Source organism: Triticum aestivum, chromosome 7A, assembly GCF_018294505.1.
Source record: "Triticum aestivum cultivar Chinese Spring chromosome 7A, IWGSC CS RefSeq v2.1, whole genome shotgun sequence".
NCBI lineage: Eukaryota > Viridiplantae > Streptophyta > Magnoliopsida > Poales > Poaceae > Triticum > Triticum aestivum.
Window position 1 is genome coordinate 238,417,194 of NC_057812.1, and position 20,390 is coordinate 238,437,583.

A 20,390-nucleotide genomic window follows, 5' to 3' on the forward strand; every position below is an offset into this window, starting at 1 on the left:
AATATCTGGGTATTCCCGATTACGGTGGGTGGTCGGGGCCGAGCGATGCGCGTTTCTCTCATACACGCACACGCGTGGGTGCGAGGCGTTGGGCTCTAACTGAACCCGAGTGATTGCACTGCAGGCTACGCGTTACTGAACCCGAGCGATCGATCGATGGCTGTTAACTGAACACGATCGATGCTGCCTCTGGATGAACAGTAATTGTTGATGGGGGGTTGGATGAACAGTTCCCGGTGGGGGTGGATGAACAGGACCCCGTGGTGTTGCCTCTGGATGAACAGGACCCCGATTGATCGAGCCGGTTGGGGCTGGATGAACAGGACCCCATGGAGGGCAGGATGAACAGGACCACCCCATGGAGGGCAGGATGAACAGTAGACGGTGGAGGGCTGGATGAATAGTAGCCCGTGGAGTGGTGGTTGAACAGGAGCCCGTGGAGGGGTGGTTGAATAGGAGCCCGTGGAGAGGGCTGGTTGAATAGTAGCTTGTGGAGTAGCGCGCGGTGGAGGCTGGATGAAAAGGAGCCCGTGGATGAACAGGAGCAGGTGGAGGCTGGAGGAGGTCGACGGTGGATGAACAGTAGCCCGTGAAGGCTGGAGGAGTCGACGGTGGAGATGAACGGTATCCCGTGGAGTCCCGTTTTGCGGTACGCCACACCCCTCCCGATGAACAGGACCCCCGTTTTCGACCGTAGCGCTCCAACACAAGTCCGTTTCCTCCGTTTTGCGGTACGCCACACCCCTCCCGATCAATAGGACCCCCGTTTCGACCATAGGAGGTACGTTTCCTCCGTTTTGCGGTACGCTAGACCCCTCACGATGAACAGGATCCCGTTTCGAACGTGGTCGGTCGAACACAAGGCCGTTTCCTCCGTTCTGCGGTATGCCAGGCCTCGTTTCCATCGGTTGTTCCATCCAACCCCTCCCGATGAACACGACGACGCATTACGTTCCGACCCAGCCAGTTGGCTCCCCATGAACACGAAGACGATGCAGTTTCTCTGTTCCGACCCAGCCATGTACACGAGCCCTGGCCGTACGTATGCGCGAGTAGGCGTTCGAGACCCTGCCTGTATGTACGTACGTGGCCGTATTTTCTTTCTTGCACCCTGTTCGTTGTACGTACGTGTACATGCTACGTGCGCGCCTCTACTACGACACGTGCGCGCCTCTACATCGACCAGTATGTACGTACACATTCACGACCAGAATGTTAATGCTACGTACGCTTCGACCAGGTGGGTCCCGACTGTCAGGCACTTCCTTTCGTGCGAAGATGTAGCTGGTGGGTCCCAGCTATCAGGGGTGAATCGTTTTTTTGCCCGGACTCACTTCCTTGTGTGCGAAGATGTAGCTGATGGGTCCCAGCAATCGGGGGAAAATATTTTTTCATGAAATACGGTGGCCGTCCGGTGGGTCCCCGCTGTTAGGTGGAGGAATAATTATTTTGCACGTAATAAGGAGGCACTTCCTTGTTGCGGCCATGGACCCAGCTGGCAGCCTCTCCACGTACAGTCCACGTCCGATGGAAGCCGTTCCTTGACCACGTTGACCACGCCGTGCCGAGAGCACATGGCGGTGGACGACGGCGAGGCCTAGGAAGGGGATGACACGGAGGCGGGGAAGACGCGGCAGTGGAAGCCTGCGCGGAGAGGAGTACGAGGGTTCACTGGTTTGGCTGCGGTGTGAGGCTGTCATCGCCGCAGGGCCTAGCCAGCAGTGGGAATAGTAGGGGCGGTGAGGCCTCTGCGGCAGCACAGCCGACCACGGGAGGCAGGAGCATGTGGCACGACCGGCGCTGCTTTGGGCGGCTGGGGCAAGAAGACCAGAGGTTGAAGAAGCACTACAGCCGTTGGATTGACAATGTACGGTCACTGGAGCTAGAATCGTTCATATCGACTAAGTTGACAAAGCACTCCGTCCCCGTCAACTTACTAGGCCCACAAGTCAGCCTCCCGCCAAGGTGGGTCCCGACCAGCAGGGGGAGTATTCATTTTTTTGTGCATAATAAGGAGGCACTTCCGGTGGGTCCGAGCTGATAGCGGGGGGAACGTTTTCTTCACGCAATATGGTGGCCCGTCCGGTGGGTCCCAGTAGTCAGGGGGAAATGTTTTTTTCGCGAAATACGGTGGCCCGTCCAGTGGGTCCCTGCTGTCATGTGGAGGAATCATTATTTTCCACGTAATAAGGAGGCACTTCCTTGCTCCGTCGTGGACCCAGCTGTCAGCCTCTCCACGTACAGTCCACGTCCGATGGAAGTCGTTCCTTGACCACATTGACCACGCCGCGCCGAAAGCACCAGGGCGGTGGACGACGGCGAGGCCTAGGAAGGGGACGACGAGTAGCCGGGGAAGACGTGGCAGTGGAAGCCCGCGCAGAGAGGAGTACGAGGGTTCACTGCTTCAGCTGCGGTGTGAGGCTGTCGTCGCTGCAGAATAACAAGGGGTTTGGGTGAGTAAAGGGATGGCCTGGCCAGCGGTGGGAGTAGTAGGGGCGGTGAGGCCTCCGTGGCATCATAGCCGGCCACGGGAGGCAGGAGCACGCGACACGACTGGCGCTGCTTTGGGCGGCTGGAGCAAGAAGACCAGAGGTTGAAGAAGCTCTACGGCCATTGGATGGACACCATACAGTCACTGCAGCTAGAATCGTTTATATTGACTAAGTTGACAAAGCCCTTGGTACGCGTCAACTTAGTAGGCCCACATGTCAGCCTCCGAAATGGTGCGCCCAGATGTCAGGGGGAGGAATCATTTTTTGGGCGGCTGAAGCAAGAATATCTGAGATTGAAGAAGAAGCACGACATCCGTTGGATGGACATCCAACGGCCACAGCTGCGAGAACCGTGTGTTGTTGACAAAGCCTTGCATACGCGTCAACTTAGTTTTTTTAGGGGACGCGTCAACTTAGAAGGCTCACAAGTGTGTGGCAGAGAACATATAGCCCATTTGTGATTTATAAGAATGTACAACCCATTTTTTAATTCTAATGGAATTTACTACAACCCATTTACTGTTTGTTAAAAGCACATCCCATTTTCTAGCTAGGACAACGATTAATAATTACAACCAACCGCTCAAAACAGAATTCAAAAAAAATTCCCACATTTTTATGGGATCCGAAATATTTTTATCCGAAATTTCTAGTTAGATTAAATATAATTTCAAAATAAAGTTGTATTACGTTAAAATCCAACAAAATATTGCGCGCGTAACAAGTAATGAAATTAAAAATTTCAAATTCCAAAAATAATACAATTTTTAAACTAATTACGCGTTTGGTGCATTTTTTTATAGTTACTGCCTAGTTATTATAATTACATCCCATTTATTATTTTTTAAAGTCCATTTTCTTGTTAAGCCTAATGCCTACCTCCTAGGAAAGTTTACAGCCCAGCGGGGCCGAGAATAACAAGTTGACCCGGATATTGTGTACAACTGTCGACCCAGTTGCATTGCTGATGTTGAAAAAAAGGCATGTGTAGTATAGTACAACCTAACATGGCTACTTAGCCCACATTCAGCGACACCGGAAAGGCCCAAACAAGGCTTCTGTACAACTTTTTGAAGTTATTGAGCTCAATTAATAACTTAAGTAAAAAGGTAGATTATAGTGGAACCTAATTAAAAGCTGTCACGAGCAAAGAAATAATTCAATGGGTCCCACTTGTGCGTGTGTTTGTGTGTGTGAGAGAGAGAGACCCATTGGTCGATGCTCGTAAATACATCTTTCAGCCATATGCATTGATGATGCTCAGTAAAAACTTTTATAGTTGACACAATCATATAGAACATCAGCCTGTGGCGGATAGACTTCGACGCGCAAGTCACTTATTTGGATGCGGTGCGTAATGCCAAGAGCTTTGACAAGGTCGTCCGGCGAGACGGGAGGCCGTGTCACACCCTAGCTAGTTCATGCATTCGAGTGTTGCATCATGTTTATTCTTTCATCAGAAACCTGAAATGGGGATGACAGAACCCCCAGCCCCCTCTGAAACCAACTAGGGTTTACTAAAAACTTTTTCAATGAACCTGAAATGCCCTTCTAAAATGCCCATCATTTTTGTCTTGGTTCAGAACCTCTGCCAAAAGTGATGCACATTTTCCTAGGTCATCTTAGGGTCTTTGAATTAAATCATAGATATTTGAATTTGGGCATTTAAAATTATATAAAATATTCAGATGCTCAAATATCTCCAAACTAAAATGTTTCATGTTGGAAATAATCCAACTATGGACCAGGAGTAGTTTGGTGATTTTAGGAGTTGCCTAAGTATTTTTAATAATTCAACAAAGTTGCAGAAGTATTAAAAAAACAGAAAACAGGAGAAATAGCAAAAACTTACCTGGCGCCCAGCACCCGGCCCACCTGCCGGCCCAGCCCAGCGCCACTCCAGCGAGCTGCTTGCCGGCCAGGCAGGCAGTCAGGTGCCCGACGGCGACCGCAGCGCGCGCCACGCAGCTGGCCGTCGCCCTGCTTCACCTCCTCGCCTCGAGGCTGGATGGATGAAATCCACGCCGCGCCATGAACCTCCAGGACACCTCCATTCTCCCCCAACTCCTCTCTCTCGCGCTCCCCCCGCCATGGCCGACGCCATCGCCGCCACCCCCTCGCCGTAGCCACGCCCTCCGTCAACCCCACGCCGTGCCGCCGTGTCCAGGAGCTCCGCCACCCTCCTCTCCTTCGAGCAAGCCGAGCCCCGAGCGCTCGCAAGGCCCGAGCCCACATCGACCTCGACCGAACCGCCGTCGCCGGAGATCCCCTTCAACGCCGTCGTCGCTCCGGCCCGTCCCCGGCCGCACCAAGTGCTTCATCGAACTCCCCGTGAGCCTAGCCATCTTCCCCTCCCTTCTTTTCTTGCTTCCGAGCCGTGTAGCGACCTCCCGGAGCTCAACCGCACCCACCGCCGCGGAGCTCGTTGCCGACGTGCTCCCGGTCACCCTCCGGCCACAAACTGGTGTCCATCATGCTCACCGCGTCACGTAGCACCTAACCAGCTACTCCCTGCACCTCACCGACCCCTCTAGCGTAAAGTTCGCCCTCGGCCGAACTTCGGTGGCCGCCAAAGTCGTCGCCGGCGCCAACTCCGGCCACCCCGACCCCAACGGACTCCACCAAGAGCTGCGGCTCCTCCTCAGCTCCACTCCGATGGCCTCCGCGACTTGTTTGGTTGTCGAAACGGCAAAAACCACTTCCGCCGCCACGTCGGGCTCGCCGGCGGCTAAACGCCGGTGTAGCTGACCTGGGTTTGACCGCGGGTGGGCCCTGGTTGACTCTGATGAGTGAATGACAGGTGGGGCCCAACCCTGTTAACTATTTAGGATTAGTTTAAATTAATTTTAGTTTAACTAATCACACTGACACGCGGGACCCACTGTCAGGTTTGACCCGGACCGTGTCCCGTTGACCCGCTGATGTCACACTGACGTCAGGCTGACGCAGTAATTGATTTTCTGGATTTATTCTAATATAGGAAATTCCAGATTATAGTTTAAACTTCAAAAATTCATAACTTTTAATCTGTAGCTCCAAATCAGACAAGTTATATATGAAAAATGATTAGAAAAATCCAATCTATCCATCTGTACTATTTTCATGCATGATTAAACAAGTTAACTTGATGTTTAATGCAGAACAAGGTAAAACACTTTAAAGGGCCATGTATGAGTTTGAAATTTGAATCTTTGGTTCAAATTGGTTCAAACCCTTCTGGTCTTAGTTGCATTAGCCCAACACACTCATATTGCCATGTTTCATGCATGCATCATATTGTCGCACATTGTTTGGTGATGGTTGTGTATCGGTGTTCTTTGCGGCAGGTTCTGCCTCCGAGGAGTACCGTGATTACCCTAGCGAAGAACCGTATCAGTGCATCGAACCATTAGGCAAGCAACCAACCATTTGATCATATCGATACAATCCCATGTTCTCGCTCCTGCTCTCTTTTACTGCATTAAGACAACGCGTTTCAAACTGCTGTGTGTTACGGTAGTTGAACCCATTTCCTCTGCATGACCTGTCATTGCCACAGTAACTAGATGAAACCCACTAGCATGTGTAGGAGTTGTTTGAGCCATATGTATGTGTTGTTCCTACCTTGCTATGCCTGCTATGCTTAGAGTCGTGTCAGGTCTGGTTCATCTGGGTGATGGACTAGAGTGAAATGATTATGTCGGTAATGAGAGTGGTGTGGTGAACACGATTTGGTAAAGGTATCGATGAGAGGCCATGTAGGAGTACATGGTGGGTTGTTTCATTGAAGCCGACCTTAAGCACTGAGATCTGTATGTGTGATTTAAGATTCAGCTACTACCATGCATTGGGCCCGAAACCAATGGACCCTCTCGACTTCTTATTCACCCTAGTTCTCTGTCCAGGAGTTGCAAGTAGTTTCTGGTGTTTGTAGCCTACTGGAGGCCGTGGACAGCGCTGACCGTAGGGGTGGGCTGTGATGCGGTAGGTATGTGGCACGGTGTACCGAATACCCGTTAGGTATCTCGGGAACCCTGTTCACATCGTTTGGGGCTGTGAGCGAAACCTCGGCCAGATCTCCTCATGGATGGAACCCGAATAGGCGATAAACCTGGACTAGAGACTTAGGTGATTAGGTAGGTCGTGGCCGACACCCACGTTGGGCTTCCGCTTGAAGGTTGCCGAGTACATGTTGTGTAAACGACGGTAAGTGGTGAGAGCGTGTATGAAGAAGTACACCCCTGCAGGGTTATCATGATCTATTCGAATAGCCGCGTCCGTGGTAAAGGACTACTTGGTTGCCTATACAGTTCATAGACAAGTAAATGGAAACTACTAAAAGCCTCAAGATAAGTGTGAGTGCCGAGGATGGCTCTTCCGTAGGAAGACGGAGGTGGACCCTCGGTAGTGTATTGAAGTGGTGAGTAGTGGACTCGTGTGCGCAAAACAATTTCAAGTTGGAGTCTCGTAGGATAGCCTAGCCAAGAGTCAAAGCTGGCTTGCTGCAATAACTCCTCCAACCCTTCTTGATAATGTGCATGTATGTAGGATCTGATGTAAGTCTTGCTGAGTACCTTTGTACTGATGTTGCTATAATTTACATTTTTACAAAAGACGCTGCAACCCCTTCTGATGGGTTCTTCGTAGACGTTGACACCAATGAGTAGGCTAAGGCCCAGGTGGTGATCCTGAGCTTGTGAAGGACCACGTAGTATAGCTAGGCTCTCCAAGCCTCTTTTATTTTACTAGTTGTCTGTACTCAGACAAGTTACTTCCGCTGCTGGTTTGTATGACTGTATGACTTGAATGCTGGGTCGTGTGACCCGTACCTATGTGTATGTTATGTATGGCTCTCTGAGCCTTAAATAAAGTACTTGTGTCATAGAGTCATGTTGTGATGCCTTGTTGTATTTGCACATATCGAGCATATTGTGTGTATGATTGAAATGCTTGGTATGTGTGGGATCTGACTATCTAGTTGTTTATCTTTAGTAGCCTCTCTTACCGGGAAATGTCTCCTAGTGTTACCACTGAGCCATGGTAGCTTGCTACTGCTCTGGAACACTTAGGCTGGCCGGCATGTGTCCTTCTTCGTTCCTGTGTCTGTCCCTTCGGGGAAATGTCACGCATTGAGTACCGGAGTCCTGTTAGCCCGCTACAGCCCGGTTTACCGGAGTCCTGCTAGCCCAGTGCTATAGCCCGGACCCACTTGCTGATGACCGACACGTTCGAAGCTGGGTCATGGATGCCTGTCCCTGTAAGTCTGTGCCACTTTGGGTTTACGACTAGTCATGTCAGCCCGGGCTCTTTATCATATGGATGCTAGCGACACTATCATATACGTGAGCCAAAAGGCGCAAACGGTCCCGGGAAAAGGTAAGACGACACCCGTGGGGATACCGTGCGTGAGGCCGCAAAGTGATATGAGGTGTTACCAGCTAGATCGATGTGACATCGAGTCGGGGTCCTGACAGCGTTGGCATCAGAGCCGGACTGCCTGTAGGTTCTCCAAGCCAAACTGGTCGATGTTGAGTCTAGAAATTCTTTAGTTATATGTAGGGGAATTGTTTGTGGGTTGGAACGTAAGGCTCTTTTTTTACTCCTTATACCTTATGACATTCTGATCTGAGTCAGTCCATTCTTCCACCCCAGCTCGTATCCGAGCCCACTGACGTGCTCATCGTGATCTCAGGAGTCCGTAGCACGCCCCAGCTCCTCCTGCCGTGCTTCCTAACCCCGACCCCGAGATTGCCCGAACTCCGGCAGCCGCAAAGGAGCTCGCCGCCGGCAGCTCCGGCCACCCCAGCTGCTGTCACTTACCTCTTTAGATGCGCCTTCCTCCCAGGAACCCGTAGGAGCAAACCGCACGTCAAATGGTGCTCCGTAGCGAGCGCACGGCGCACCTCCGCTGTCGGCCGTGGTCGTCGCCGGCGACACTCCGGCGACTGCCGACGTGGCACGCCTAATTAGCACTAATGACGCTCTAAACACCCCCCCACAGCCACTGACAGTGGGCCCCGTAGTGGGTCAAAGCCCGGGTCAACGCGGGATTAGCCCCTGTGTCACTGACGTGTGGACCCCACACGTCAGGTTTGACCTGGACCGCCCGTTGACCTGCTGAGGTCAGCATGAGGTCATGCTGACGCCATAATTCATTTTCTGGAATTATTTTAATTCTAAATATTCAGGAAATTCCAGAAAATGCCTAAAACTTCTAAAAATCATAGAAAATTAACCGTAACTCCAAATTAAATAAATTATATATGAAAAATTATCAGAAAAATTCAAGGAATCCATCTGTACCATTTTCATGCATGTTAGAACAACTTATCACTACTGTTTAGGACAAATGAAGTGAATGACATTTAAATAACCCCATATGGAGTTTGAATTTGAATTTTGGATTCAAACCAACTTCATTTAATCTGGTTTTAGGTGCATTAGCCCAAAACACATTCATATTGCCATGTCATAGCATGCATCATATTGTGCATTGCATTGATCGTGTCTTTTCTGTATTTGCCGGTAATTGTCCCCTCTCGATAGACGTGACACCGATGATGCGATCGTTGACACTGACGAAGACTCAATGTTATCTTCAGAAGTGCCAGGCAAGCAAAACCCCCTTGTTCATTCCGATAAAATCCCACTCTCTCGCTCCTGCTCTCTTTTTACTGCATTAGGACAACACCGAATCATCTGTTACATGCTGCGGTAGTTGAACCCCTTTATCCTCTGCATGACCTGTCATTGCCACAGTAAATAGATGAAACCCACTAGCATGAGTAGGAGTTGTTTGAGCCCTGTTGTGCCTACTCATTCATGCTTGTTTGTCATGCCTGCTATTGCTTAGAGTCGAGTCAGGTCTGATTCATCGGGGATGAATCAGAGGTGTGTGAACATGTCCTACTGTGTGTGAGCTAAGTGTGTGAACACGATTTGGTAAAGGTAGCGGTGAGAGGCCATGTAGGAGTACATGGTGGGTTGTCTCATTGTAGCCGTCCTCAGGAACTGAGTTCTGTGTTTGTGATCCATGATTCAGCTACTACCATACATTGGGCCCTGAAATATGACCCCGCTCGACTTCTTATTCACCCTTGTCCTCTGTCCAGGAGTTGCAAGTAGTTTCTGGTGTTTGTAGTATGCTGGAGGCCGTGGACAGCGCTGACCGTAGGGGTGGGCTGTGATGCGGTAGGCACGTGGCCGGGTATACCGGGCACCCGTTTGGTGTCACGGAACCCTGTTCACATCGTTTGGGGCTGTGAGCGAAACTCCGGCCGGATCTCCTCATGGATGGAACCCGAATAGGCGATAAACCTGGACTAGAGACTTAGGTGTTTAGGTAGGTCGTGGTCTACACCCACGTCGGCTTTCGCTTGAAGTCTGCCGAGCACATGTCGTGTGCAGACGCTAAGTGGTGGAAACATGTATGAAGAAGTACACCCCTGCAGGGTTAACATGATCTATTCGAATAGCCGCGTCCGCGGTGAAGGACTACTTGGTTGCCTATACAGTTCATAGACAAGTAAATGGAAACTACTAAAAGCCTCAAGATAAGTGTGAGTGCCGAGGATGGCTCTTCCGTAGGAAGACGGAGGTGGATCCTCGGTAGTGTATTGAAGTGGTGAGTAGTGGACTCGTGTGCGCAAAACCATTTCAAGTTGGAGTATCGTAGGATAGCCTAGCCAAGAGTCAAAGCTGGCTTGCTGCAATAACTCCACCAACCCTTCTTGATACTATGCATGTATGTAGGATCTGATGTAAGTCTTGCTGAGTACCTTTGTACTCATGTTGCTATAATCTACATTTTTTACAGAAGACGCTGCAACCCCTTCTGATGGGTTCTATGTAGACGTTGACATCAACGAGTAGGCTAAAGACCCAGGTGGTGACCCTGAGCTTGTGATGGACCACGTAGTATAGCTAGGCTTTCCAAGCCTCTTTTATTTTACTAGTTGTCTGTACTCAGACAATGTACTTCCGCTGCTGGTTTGCATGACTGTATGACTTGTATGTTGGGTCGTGAGACCCGTACCTTTGTGTGTGATATGTATGGCTCCCTGAGCCTTAAATAAAGTACTTGTGTCGTAGAGTCATGTTGTGATGCTTCGTTGTATTTGCACATATCGAGCATATTGTGTGTATGATTGAAATGCTTGGTATGTGTGGGATCTGACTATCTAGTTGTTTATCTTTAGTAGCCTCTCTTACCGGGAAATGTCTCCTAGTGTTACCGCTGAGCCTTGGTAGCTTGCTACTGCTCTGGAACACTTAGGCTGGCCGGCATGTGTCCTTCTTCGTTCCTGTGTCTGTCCCTTCGGGGAAATGTCACGCATTGAGTACCGGAGTCCTGTTAGCCCGCTACAGCCCGGTTTACCGGAGTCCTGCTAGCCCAGTGCTACAGCCCGGACCCACTTGCTGATGACCGACACGTTCGAAGCTGGGTCATGGATGCCTGTCCCTGTAAGTCTGTGCCACTTTGGGTATACGACTAGTCATGTCAGCCCGGGCTCCTTATCATATGGATGCTAGCGACACTATCATATACGTGAGCCAAAAGGCGCAAACGGTCCCGGGCAAAGGTAAGGCGACACCCGTGGGGATACCGTGCGTGAGGCCGCAAAGTGATATGAGGTGTTACAGGCTAGATCGATGTGACATCGAGTCAGGGTCCTGACAGCGTTGGTATCAGAGCCGGACTGCCTGTAGGATCTCCAAGCCAAACTGGTCGATGTTGAGTCTAGAAATTCTTTAGTTATATGTAGGGGAATTGTTTGTGGGTTGGAACGTAAGGCTCTTTTTACTCCTTTATCTTATGACATTCTGATCTGAGTCAGTCTATTCTTCCACCGGGGGTTAAGGAATTAGGATCTTTTCTCTCTATCAGGTTCACGTGTTACTAATCAGTAGTACCTTATAGGTTTGATGGATACAAGCCTAGTTCAGTTCTACTACCACATTATGTTGCTAGGATGGACTCAGAACTTGATATGATGTTGTTGAGTGTGTATGAAATCCTTTGTCAAATGTCTCAAAATCCTTCTTGAGCAATTACAGCTGTTATGCTGCCGAAATTTTGCTAGAAATTCTAATGCCTTTGCATTATGGTTGTGCTTTCAGATGGCCACTCGCGACCTCAATCAAGTGGTTCGCCTGACTCGATGCCTAGATGTACCCGGCCATACCGCCATGTTGGTCAGGGTAATGACTGAGGCTGGATACCGTTGGTATCCTGAGTACACGGTCGAGGAGCAATTTCGAGACTTTAATCAAAGCCAGTATCTCTGCACTGTCAGGATATTTCCATCTTATCCTGGATCCGCCGAGCCCCTTCACTGCTCCTATGGACTCGGGGTTACTATTGAGATGGCTGTGCAGGACGCCGCCTATTCTATGATGACCATCATGCGAGTCAGGACTGGCCTATTTCGGGACTCTGATTTCCGGTATATGCCAGCATCACTTCCGGGAGCACAAGGGTATCTCCAGGCTATCTATGCTGACCCCACTCAGGAGGATTCACGGACTCGCACCACTGCTGAGATGCTCGAGGATAAGGACCGTGAAAATCGGGCCTTGAGGCTAGAGCTTTTCAATACCCGTGCTGACCATTGGGCCACTTTGACTCGGTTTGCACCGGCGGTGCAAGCTGGATATTCGGATATGCGCGATCTCTATCCTGTGAGATCTGCTCTACCAGACGTGATGGGTTGGCGTGATGTAGGTGGCATCACCCCACCTCGTGGTCCCCGCAGGCCACCGTCTATTGGTCCAAGACCTCATCCTAGCCCCTATGGTCCACAAGCTCCGCGAGATCGTCTGTTCCCGGATGATCACGTTGAGCTTCCCGGCTATGGAGGTGATTTCTACGAGGACTACTACGGATCGGTCTGAGTTAGTGGTAGTATCACTAGTTCATACTAGCTGTGTCGTCTATCGTCCTGCGTGACTCGTGGGATATGACCTAGTTTGTACCGCCTTCCGGAGGTGTAGAAAAATAATGTATAGGAGCTTGGGATGCCTCCGATGAGATGTAATCCTCTTTTCACCGTAATAGTACCTTGTTTGGTCTTGTACTAAACCTTGTATGGTGTGTATGACGATGGAATAAAAGAAGCAGTTTCTGTATCTACCATGTCATACGGATGATCATCTTGCATTCCGAGTTATTCCTTACATTCTGTATCCTATGTCGGAATCTTATCATTCTGACTAAATCATTGTCTTGTTTACCTAGGATGGTCAACACGCGCAATAACCCTGCTCCTCAAGAGCAGGCCGAATGCAGTGAAGTCAGGAATGCAAATCTACCTCATCCTCCTTCCCTAGCCGAGGTTATGCTGAAAGCCGAGAGAAACAAGCGGGAGACCAACCGTTTGTTGGAGCGTATTGAACAGAACACAGCACACCATCAGAGAAATAACTTGGTGTCACTCAGTGATTTCATCAAGTTACATCCACCCACGTTCCACCACTCCATCGAGCCTCTCGACGCTGATGACTGGCTTCGCAGTATTTCTCACAAACTGCGTTCCGCGCTAGTAGCTGAGGCTGACAAGGTCACCTTTGCTGCATATCATCTTGAAGGCCCCGCCAGTCTATGGTGGGAGAATTATGGAGCTATGCGCCCAGCGGGCCATGTCACTACTTGGGCTGAATTCAGCGAGGCTTTCCGTGAACATCACATTCCGGAGGGTCTCATGGACCATAAACGTGAGGAATTTTGCAGTTTCACTCAAGGCCGACTCTCTGTGGATGCTTACAGCAGGGAGTTCGGTAACCTCGCACGATATGCAACTGAGGAAGTTTCTACTGATGCCAAGAAGCAAGCAAGGTTCCGTAAGGGACTTAGTCCTGAGCTTCGCCGCGACCTCCGTCTGCATGAGTGCACATCTTTTCAGAAGCTTGTTAACAAGGCCATCAGTGCTGAGACTGGTCAGTCTGATTATGACGCAACACGCAAGCATGGCTGTGACATGGGTTCCTCATCCGGTGCTGGCCCTTAGAAGCGTCGCGTGTGGGTGCCTAACACTGCCCTGCCACCCAGGTTCACACCGAGGCCATCCTTCCAGGCGCCTCGCCCCGTTCAACAGTTCGCACCAGCCAAGCCCTATGGTGGTCCAACCAACAGTGCTCCTCCACATACCAGTTCTGTGACTTGTTTCAAGTGTGGGGAATCAGGCCACTATATGCGCGAGTGCCCCCAAACCAACCCCAACCAATCTGCTAAAGCTGTTGGCCGAGGCAAGCTGACAGGTAAAGTGTTCCACGCCAAGCCGGCCACCGCTACACGTGGCCATGTCAACTGTATCTCTGCCGAAGAAGCTCAAGAGGATCCAACGTCGTTCTCGGTACGCTCCTTGTTAATTGCCACCCGGCATCTGTTCTTTTCGATACAGGAGCATCTCATTAATTTATAGCCGAGAGCTATGCTCGTCTGCATAACACCACATTCTGTGAGATGCCCACCTCTATGGTAATTCAAACTCCGGGATCCAAATGGCAAACCTCTAGGGTAAGTCATGGAAATGAAATCCAAGTCGACAGACTTGTTTTCCTTGCATCTTTGATAGCTCTTAAATCTTCAGATATCAACATCATCTTGGGTATGGACTGGATGTCAGCCCATCATGCCCAAATTGATTGCTTCTCTAGGACTGTTCAACTCACCCATCCTTCGGGGAAGATAGTCAATGTCTTGACCCGAATAGCCAAGCGACAGTTATATTCTCTTAACGCCAGCCCTTTGCCAGACCTTGAGGACGTTCCGGTAGTCCGTGACTTCCTGGATGTCTTCCCAGAGGAATTGCCAGGTGTTCCACCTGACAGGGATGTGGAGTTCGTAATAGACCTTATTCCAGGAACCGTCCCGATTGCTAGAAGACCCTATAAGATGGCACCACTAGAACTAGCCGAGCTTAAGAAACAACTCGATGAGTCCTTGAAAAAGGGTTTCATCCGACCCAGTTCATCTCCGTGGGCTTGCCTAGTCCTCTTCGTCAAGAAGAAGGATGGTACGGACCGGATGGTTGTAGATTATCGACCTGTCAATTTGGTCACAATCAAGAACAAATATCCGCTCCCCAGGATCAACGACCTGTATGATCAGCTCGCTGGATCCTCAGTCTTCTCCAAAATGGATTTGAGGTTAGGCTACCATCAAATCAAAATTAGGAACGGGGACATTCCTAAAATGGCCTTTGTTACTCGTTATGGCCAATACGAGTACACCGTCATGTCCTTCGGTTTAACCAACGCTCCAGCCACCTTTTCTCGGTTAATGAACTCAATCTTCATGGAGTATTTGGATAAATTCGTCGTGGTTTACCTCGATGATATACTCATCTACTCCAAGAACGAGGAAGAACATGCCGAACATCTAAGGCTAGTGTTGAAGAAACTTCGAGAGCATCGTCTTTATGCCAAATTCTCTAAATGTGAATTTTGGTTGTCAGAAGTGACCTATCTGGGTCATGTAATATCCGGTAAAGGTATTGTTGTTAACCCTGAGCGAGTTCAAGCCGTCCTTAATTGGACTCCACCTGAATCGGTCAAGCAAGTTCGAAGTTTTCTGGGCTTAGCGATCTATTGCCGTCGCTTTGTCGAAAACTTCTCCAAAGTTGCTAAACCTCTAACCGAACTCCTCAAGAAAGATAAAAAGTTCGAATGGACTCCACAATGTGAGCACAGCTTTCAGGAACTGAAAAGACGCCTGACTTCTGCTCCCGTACTGGTACCGCCAGACTTCTCCAAGGACTTTGTTATCTACTGCGACGCCTCGCGACAAGGACTAGGTTGCATTCTCATGCAAGACCGACACGTAATTGCTTACGCTTCACGGCAATTGCACCCACATGAGGAGAATTATCCTACTCATGATCTAGAGCTTGCAGCCGTAGTCTATGCACTTAAAACCTGGCGACATTACCTCCTTGGTAATCGCTGCGAAATATTCACTGATCACCAAAGTCTGAAGTACATCTTCACCCAACCGGATTTGAATCTCAGGCAAAGACATTGGGTCGAGTTGATCACAGATTTCGACTTAGGAATAACTTACACCCCAGGGAAAGCCAATGTCATGGCTGATGCGCTAAGTCGTAAATCTTATTGTAACAACCTGATGTTACAACAAAGTCAACCACTTCTCCATGAGGAATTTCGGAAACTTAATCTCCACATTATTCCTCAAGGATTCCTTTCCACCATGGTGGCGAAACCTACCCTTACGGATCAGATCATCAAAGCACAGAAGGTAGATCCGGGAATTTCCCGCATCAAGAGAAACATCAAGAGAGGAGTTGCGAATTGTTTCTCCATTGATGATCAAGGGGTCGTATACTTCGGGAATCGACTAGTGATTCCCAAGGTGCGAAACCTGAGGCGATTGATCCTTAAGGAAGCTCATGAATCTCCTCTCACTATTCATCCCGTTAGCACTAAGATGTATCAGGACCTACGCCAGAGGTTCTGGTGGACTAGGATGAAGAGATAAATTGCTCAGTATATTGCTAATTGCGACATCTGCCGTCGTGTAAAAGCAGAGCATCAACGGCCTGCTGGCACCCTTCAACCCCTAGCTATTCCTGAATGGAAATGGGATAAAATTGGTATGGATTTCATTACCGGTTTTCCCAGGACCAAGAGAGGGAATAATGCTATCTTCGTCGTGGTCGATCGTCTTTCCAAGGTAGCCCATTTCTTACCTGTTCGTGAGAGTATAACCGCTAGTCAGTTGGCAGACTTATACATCTCCTGAATAGTGTCTCTCCATGGTGTTCCTTTGGAAATTAACTCGGATCGAGGAAGTATTTTCACCTCTCGATTTTGGGAAAGTTTCCAAAATGCTATGGGAACCCGCCTTTCCTTTAGCACCGCTTTTCACCCTCAATCAAGTGGTCAAGTAGAACGCGTCAACCAGATTCTAGAAGACATGCTTCGAGCCTCTGTTATCTCATTCAGAATGGAGTGGGAGAAATGCCTTCCATTTGCCGAATTTGCTTACAACAACAGCTATCAATCTAGCTTGGGTAAAGCCCCTTTTGAAGTTCTCTATGGACGACGGTGTCGAACACCCCTTAATTGGTCAGAAACTAGGGAAAGACAATTCTTTGGCCCGGATATGATTCAGGAAGCAGAAGAGCAAGTTCGCATCGTTCGTGAAAAGTTGAAAACATCCCAATCTCGTCAAAAGAGTCAATATGACCGAAAACATAAGGCTATGACTTTCGAGGTTGACGAGAAGGCTTACCTTCGGGTTACTCCTCTGAAGGGAACCCATCGTTTCGGTATCAAAGGCAAATTGGCTCCCCGTTACATTGGACCTTTTCGTATTGTCGCTAAACAAGGAGAAGTTGCCTACCAGTTGGAACTACCTCCGCATCTCTCCAGAGTCCACGATGTCTTCCATGTTTCTCAACTCAGGCGTTGCTTCTCGGATCCTATCCGTGGAGTGGACCACAAAACGCTTGATCTCCAAGATAATCTCACGTATCGAGAGTACCCCATTCGTATCCTCGATCAGGCCGAGCGTACCACTCGACGTCATAATATCAAGTTTCTCAAAGTTCAATGGTCGCACCATTCTGAGGATGAAGCAACTTGGGAAAGGGAGGATCGTCTTCGACTCGAGTATCCCGCCTTCTTTCCGGAGGAACCCAAATCTCGGGACGAGATTCTTTTGAGTCGGGGTGAGTTGTCACACCCTAGCTAGTTCATGCATTAGAGTGTTGCATCATGTTTATTCTTTCATCAGAAACCTGAAATGGGGATGACAGAACCCCCAGCCCCCTCTGAAACCAACTAGGGTTTACTAAAAACTTTTTCAATGAACCTGAAATGCCCTTCTAAAATGCCCATCATTTTTGTCTTGGTTCAGAACCTCTGCTAAAAGTGATGCACATTTTCCTAGGTCATCTTAGGGTCTTTGAATTAAATCATAGATATTTGAATTTGGGCATTTAAAATTATATAAAATATTCAGATGCTCAAATATCTCCAAACTAAAATGTTTCATGTTGGAAATAATCCAACTATGGACCAGGAGTAGTTTGGTGATTTTAGGAGTTGCCTAAGTATTTTTAATAATTCAACAAAGTTGCAGAAGTATTAAAAAAACAGAAAACAGGAGAAATAGCAAAAACTTACCTGGCGCCCAGCACCCGGCCCACCTGCCGGCCCAGCCCAGCGCCACTCCAGCGAGCTGCTTGCCGGCCAGGCAGGCAGTCAGGTGCCCGACGGCGACCGCAGCGCGCGCCACGCAGCTGGCCGTCGCCCTGCTTCACCTCCTCGCCTCGAGGCTGGATGGATGAAATCCACGCCGCGCCATGAACCTCCAGGACACCTCCATTCTCCCCCAACTCCTCTCTCTCGCGCTCCCCCCGCCATGGCCGACGCCATCGCCGCCACCCCCTCGCCGTAGCCACGCCCTCCGTCAACCCCACGCCGTGTCGCCGTGTCCAGGAGCTCCGCCACCCTCCTCTCCTTCGAGCAAGCCGAGCCCCGAGCGCTCGCAAGGCCCGAGCCCACCGCATCGACCTCGACCGAACCGCCGTCGCCGGAGATCCCCTTCAACGCCGTCGTTGCTCCGGCCCGTCCCCGGCCGCACCAAGTGCTTCGTCGAACTCCCCGTGAGCTTAGCCATCTTCCCCTCCCTTCTTTTCTTGCTTCCGAGCCATGTAGCGACCTCCCGGAGCTCAACCGCACCCACCGCCGCGGAGCTCGTCGCCAACGTGCTCCCGGTCACCCTCCGGCCACAAACTGGTGTCCATCATGCTCACCGCGTCACGTAGCACCTAACCAGCTACTCCCCGCACCTCACCGACCCCTCCAGCGTAAAGTTCGCCCTCGGCCGAACTCCCGTGGCCGCCAAAGTCGTCGCCGGCGCCAACTCCGGCCACCCCGACCCCAACGGACTCCACCAAGAGCTGCGGCTCCTCCTCAGCTCCACTCCGATGGCCTCCGCGACTCGTTTGGTTGCCGGAACGGAAAAAACCACTTCCACCGCCGCGTCGGGCTCGCCGGCGGCTAAACGCCGGTGTAGCCGACCTGGGTTTGACCACGGGTGGGCCCTGGTTGACTCCGATTAGTCAATGACAGGTGGGGCCCAGCCCTGTTAACTATTTAGGATTAGTTTAAATTAATTTTAGTTTAACTAATCACACTGACACGCGGGACCCACTGTCAGGTTTGACCCGGACCGTGTCCCGTTGACCCGCTGATGTCACACTGACGTCAGGCTGACGCAGTAATTGATTTTCTGGATTTATTCTAATATAGGAAATTCCAGATTATAGTTTAAACTTCAAAAATTCATAACTTTTAATCTGTAGCTCCAAATCAGACAAGTTATATATGAAAAATGATTAGAAAAATCCAGTCTATCCATCTGTACTATTTTCATGCATGATTAAACAAGTTAACTTGATGTTTAATGCAGAACAAGGTAAAACACTTTAAAGGGCCATGTATGAGTTTGAAATTTGAATCTTTGGTTCAAATTGGTTCAAACCCTTCTAGTCTTAGTTGCATTAGCCCAACACACTCATATTGCCATGTTTCATGCATGCATCATATTGTCGCACATTGTTTGGTGATGGTTGTGTATCGGTGTTCTTTGCGGCAGGTTCTGCCTCCGAGGAGTACCGTGATTACCCTAGCGAAGAACCGTATCAGTGCATCGAACCATCAGGCAAGCAACCAACCATTTGATCATATCGATACAATCCCATGTTCTCGCTCCTGCTCTCTTTTACTGCATTAAGACAACGCGTTTCAAACTGCTGTGTGTTACGGTAGTTGAACCCATTTCCTCTGCATGACCTGTCATTGCCACAGTAACTAGATGAAACCCACTAGCATGTGTAGGAGTTGTTTGAGCCATATGTATGTGTTGTTCCTACCTTGCTATGCCTGCTATGCTTAGAGTCGTGTCAGGTCTGGTTCATCTGGGTGATGGACTAGAGTGAAATGATTATGTCGGTAATGAGAGTGGTGTGGTGAACACGATTTGGTAAAGGTATCGATGAGAGGCCATGTAGGAGTACATGGTGGGTTGTTTCATTGAAGCCGACCTTAAGCACTGAGATCTGTATGTGTGATTTAAGATTCAGCTACTACCATGCATTGGGCCCGAAACCAATGGACCCTCTCGACTTCTTATTCACCCTAGTTCTCTGTCCAGGAGTTGCAAGTAGTTTCTGGTGTTTGTAGCCTACTGGAGGCCGTGGACAGCGCTGACCGTAGGGGTGGGCTGTGATGCGGTAGGTACGTGGCACGGTGTACCGAATACCCGTTAGGTATCTCGGGAATCCTGTTCACATCGTTTGGGGCTGTGAGAGAAACCTCGGCCGGATCTCCTCATGGATGGAACCCGAATAGGCGATAAACCTGGACTAGAGACTTAGGTGATTAGGTAGGTCGTGGCCGACACCCACGTTGGGCTTCCGCTTGAAGGTTGCCGAGTACATGTCGTGTAAACGACGGTAAGTGGTGAGAGCGTGTATGAAGAAGTACACCCCTGCAGGGTTATCATGATCTATTCGAATAGCCGCGTCCGCGGTAAAGGACTACTTGGTTGCCTATACAGTTCATAGACAAGTAAATGGAAACTACTAAAAGCCTCAAGATAAGTGTGAGTGCCGAGGATGGCTCTTCCGTAGGAAGACGGAGGTGGACCCTCGGTAGTGTATTGAAGTGGTGAGTAGTGGACTCGTGTGCGCAAAACCATTTCAAGTTGGAGTCTCGTAGGATAGCCTAGCCAAGAGTCAAAGCTGGCTTGCTGCAATAACTCCTCCAACCCTTCTTGATAATGTGCATGTATGTAGGATCTGATGTAAGTCTTGCTGAGTACCTTTGTACTCATGTTGCTATAATTTACATTTTTACAGAAGACGCTGCAACCCCTTCTGATGGGTTCTT